Source organism: Rhinolophus ferrumequinum, chromosome 16 (assembly GCF_004115265.2).
Source record: "Rhinolophus ferrumequinum isolate MPI-CBG mRhiFer1 chromosome 16, mRhiFer1_v1.p, whole genome shotgun sequence".
Taxonomy (NCBI): Eukaryota; Metazoa; Chordata; class Mammalia; order Chiroptera; family Rhinolophidae; genus Rhinolophus; species Rhinolophus ferrumequinum.
In genome coordinates, this window is record NC_046299.1 from 59,895,832 (window position 1) to 59,900,624 (window position 4,793).

General features: G+C 40.9%; 1 pseudogene; it reads right to left on the bottom strand.

The window, feature by feature from the left end:
* Nucleotides 1–2,295: 2,295 nt before the first annotated feature.
* On the bottom strand, nt 2,296–3,289 carry LOC117035875 (proliferating cell nuclear antigen-like; annotated as a pseudogene).
* Between the last annotated feature and the right edge of the window lie 1,504 nt (nt 3,290–4,793).

A 4,793-nucleotide genomic window follows, 5' to 3' on the forward strand; every position in this document is an offset into this window, starting at 1 on the left:
GAAAACTACAAGGTATGAGGAGTGTCTGACAACCATGTTGACTTGGCCTGGGAAGGATGAGAAAGGTCTCCCAGAGGAAGTGGCACTTCAGTTATGAAATGAAGGTGGAGCAGGAAATGAACAGGCAATGGTGTCAAAAGAGGAGCACTTGAGGCAGAGTTGCCAGTATGTGGGAGGGTCCTGAGGACTGCGAAGGCCACGACGCAGTGGCACATCCAAAGTGTTCAGAGAGAGCACACCAAATGAGGCTGGAGAGGCTGAACCTCATGGCCTGCGGAGGATTTTGGACTTTCTCCTAGGAGTAGTGGGGAACTATTGATGTGTTGGAAGAGGGCAATAATACATTCAGCTGTTGAACAGAGGGTGGTGTGGAGGGTGGCAAGAGGAAAAGTGAATTAGTTAACTATTTTGGGAGTCTAGACAGGAGTCTGGTGATGAATGTAGAGATGGGGCAGCTGTACTTACATTGGAGGTACAATTTTTTTCAGGTAGAATATGAAAACCTTGATGATGGCTTAGAAGAAAGGGAGGAAGGAGAAAATTGTCAACAATGGCATTCATGGCTACTTGTGATTGGTGCTATTTGCTAAGTTGTGAAATAGGCTTAGGAAGAAGAGTATTTTTCCATCAACTTTTAGCTAGTATTTACTAAGCACTTACTCTATTTAAGAAATGTTATTAGATATTGGGCAAACAACTGAGAATAAGACCAATACTCTTTCTGTTCTCATAGAGCTTAGATTCTACTGGGGAAAGGGAGAATTAAAACGAATCATGAAATGATTAATTTAGATAGTTGAAAATGAATCAAAAATTTGTGGGAGTTAAGAAAGCTTATATTGGGGGGCTGACCTGGTTAGGCAGGATAAAGTTCGTTTTGCTGTGTGGAGAGTGGATTTGACAAGGGTGATGACTGGATGTGAAGAGAGCAATTGAGATCATGTTGCAGGGTGAGCGTTCAGAGTGTCACTGGTAGAAATGGAGAGGCATGGCTGAATTTGAGAGCTATTTGGTTTGTAAAATTGACATGAATTGTGGTAAAAAGGGAAGTGTCAAGAATATAAAGTTTTCTACTAGAGCAGTTGTGTGGATGTTGGTGCCATAGGAATACTGGAGGAAAAGCAAGCTTTAGGGAAAAATACTGTGTTTGAAATCCCGGGGAAGAAAACCAAGTGGAGATGGCTGCTTATTGGTGTCTGGGCATGAGGAGAGTTTCAGCATGCAAGTGTTAATAGAAGGCACTTAAAATTAAGGGAGCAGATGAGATCCTCCATGGAGGGAGTCGAGAAGAGAAGTTGAAAGGAAATGTAACATTTAAAGACTGAAACTAAAAGGTTCATTTTGTGTTATTTTGTGAATTTTACCTCTCTCTCTCTCCATGTGTATAATACATTATGTATATACATAAATATATATTATAGATATAATATATACAAATGAAGAGTTTGAAATTCAAATAACTTTTATTTCCATTAAAAACAATTCTTAAACTGCATTAATAGTCAAAACGCTTTGTTATAAAAATCCTAAGAAGTATTTCTATATAAGTCAGAAGTAGTTCTAGGTTAATAAGATTTGACTTGGGACTTTATCCTTTAAGCAAATTATAGTGAAAACATTAACTATATACCAGGTGTGACTGAAAAATACAGTGAATGTTTAAATAAAAAAAATTATTACAGTAAAAGACACATTGCCCTTAATCCCCCCCGTAAAACTCCCCCTCACTTCAGACACACTTATCCCATCATTCTTGCCATTTTCTGAAGCAGTGCTGGAAGTCGTCTTTCATGAGTGTCTTTACTTCATCCTTCATCATGACAATGCTCCATGCCACACATTGCTTCTGGTACGGCAATTTCTGTTAAATAAAAACATTCCAGGAGTTCTCATCCACTTTATCCACCGGAACTGGCACTGTGCAGTTTCTGGCTCTTCCCTAAAGTCAAAATGACCATGAAAGGAAAATGTTTTGAATTGAGTCAGGACGTTGAGGCAGCCACGAAAGCACAACTAAAGACGCTCATGAAAGAGGATTTCCAGAACTGCTTCAGAAAGTCACAAGAATGATGGGATAAGTGGGTTTGAAACAAATGGGAGTATTTTGACGGGGGTTAATGGCAATGTGCCTTTTACTGTAATTTTTTTAATTCAATCATTCACCATATTGTTTGATCACACCTCGTATGTACTCAGAGGTACAAATTTGGTGACAGAAGAGACTTAAGGACATGCTGGAATCTCAGAAGCAGTCCTAAAAGAGCTTGGTTTTATTTACTTTGATTTTAAGAACACTTAGGATCCTTCTTCATCCTAGATCTTGGGAGACAGAAATGTCCCATTTCAGCAATTTTATACTCTATAACAGGAGTGTCAAAATTGCAGCCCGCGGGCCAACTGCGGTCTGCAATCCATTGTTAATTGACCCGCAGCAAATTCCAAAAATATATTTCGTTTCCTTAAATAACCCAGGTGAGGCAATACGTACTTCACCTCGAGTGAGTGGCCCGGCTGTTTGTGTATTTTACCGCATATGGCCCTTGGTGAAAACCATTGAAAGAAGTTTGGACACGCCTGCTCTATAACAAGGGGTACATCTGCAGACATACTGAGTGTTACTGTAGGAGAGAGTGGAGTCGCTTTTGTAAAGAAGTTCAGGTATCTCAGGGCGGAAGTTAGCTGAAGTGGCTCATTCATCTCTATGGTAACAGCTTCCTCTTCTTTATCAACATTACTTGTTTGTGACAACTTGATATTTCCAAGTTCCCCATTTGCAGAGATTTTCCCTCCATCTTTTGCACAGGAAATTACAACAACATCTCCAATATAACTGAGATGTCTGCATATACGTGCAAATTCACCAGAGGGCATCTTTACTACCCAGCTATACTTTTATTCTGGAATCCCAGGTTGTTCAACAACTAAATCCATTAACTTAATTTCATCATCTGAAACCTTTTCTTGATTGGGAGCTTCAAGTACTAATGCCAAGGTGTGTGCCCTTAGTATAATGAAATCTTGTTTGCCTGCACATTTTAGTATTTCGACATGCTGGTGAGGTTCACACCCATGGCCAGGTTGTGGTGGCGGCAGTATGTGTGGAACCCCTCGGAAAGCAGAGTGAGCTGCAGTAAGGAGATGAGGGACGAGTCCATGCCCTGCAGGTTACCCCGCTGGAGCTGATGTCCCAGCAGGCCTTGCTGATGAGGTCCTGAAGCGCATTCATCACCTTCTTCAGGATGGAGCCCTGGACCAGGTGTGCTTCAAACGTGGTAGTGGTGGTGTCACAATGATGCAGTTACAGGCCAAAGGGAGAGGAAGGTGTAGCCGGCTGAGGCTTCACAGGATGAGAGCACACGGGCAAACCGCAGTCAGAGCCTGAGACCAAGGAAGATCACCTCAATGTATTCGTGTATATTTTTAAATCTTAATAATAAAGACTAGAACTACGAGAAGGATCCAGCAAATGAGACTGAAAAGGAGTGCTTGGAGAGACATGAATCAGATGCCCTGGGAATCAAGGAAAGAAGCATTTCCACAAGGAGTTGGTGGCCAACTTTGCCTGATGCCGATGGGAGGCCCATTAGATGAAAGCTGTGAAGAAAATGTCCAAAGCCCTTGTTTGTCTGATTTACTTTATAGGTTGTGTTATATATTTTGTTCCAAGAATAGTGTTTGGCATTGATATTGGGCCCTCAATAATTACATGTTGAAAGAATGAAATGAAAACATCAGGGTCATTTTGGCTGCCTAGTGGACATAGAACTCAGTAAAATGGGTTAAGTGCTAAGTAGAAAGTTAAAAAATGGTTGGTTTGGAAAGAGAGAAATGAGGTGTTAGCTGGAAGGGGGCTATAAGGTCCAAGCTGTGTTTACTGAAGAAAGTTAGGGACAAAACATGTCTTAATGCAGTTCAAACAGTTCAACAGAACCGAAACAGGTGAAGACGCAGGTGAGAAGAGAGAGAATAATTGGGGTGGGGTTCTTGAGGGAGCAGGAAGGGTTGCATATTTTGCCCACAGGGGGATTAATGTTTGCCAGGCAGAAGGACTGTCTTTCCAGTGTAACAGGAGGAAAGAAGGAGGATTTGGAAACCAATGTAGGTATAGGTAGATTTTGGAGGTAGAAAGTGAGGGGAGTTTTGATCTGATCTTTTCTATGAAGATTAAGCCCAGATCATAAGCAGAAAAGATGAGGGAGAGAGGAGGTTAGAGTTTTTAGGACAGTGTGAATGTGCCTTCCCTGAGACATGTAAAAGGCCCAGCTCAGCAGAATTGAGGGCTCCTCTGAGGTTAGTGCACAATTATTTATCCTACCATTCTGTGGAAATTGTGTCTATTCACTAGGCTGCACTAAAGATCTTTTACTGATTTAACAAATATTTACTGAATGCCTACTATGTGTCACTGTGATAGAATCTGGGAAGGATAAAATGTAACCAAAATGTAGATATTATCTTCATGAAACTTAATGATCAGTGGTGGAGACACACATTCATAAAGCAGCCACATAGACAGATGTAAAATTCAACTGTGATAAGAGCCTGAAAGAAGAGGAGCCAGAACTTCTAAAATGGTGGACTAAAGACCTTGATAAGTTCCCTCCTCTGTAAAAGCAGCAAAAACACTGGCAAAAAAATGTGGAAATCAACTTTGGCAGAACTCTGGAAATTAACCAAAGGCTAGAAAGATTTAAGGAATGTTTATTCAAGAAAAATGACTGACTCTTAGTAAGAGCGGTTAACTCTGTGACATTTTACCTTGTCCTATTTCCAACTCCTTTCCCCCAGATCCA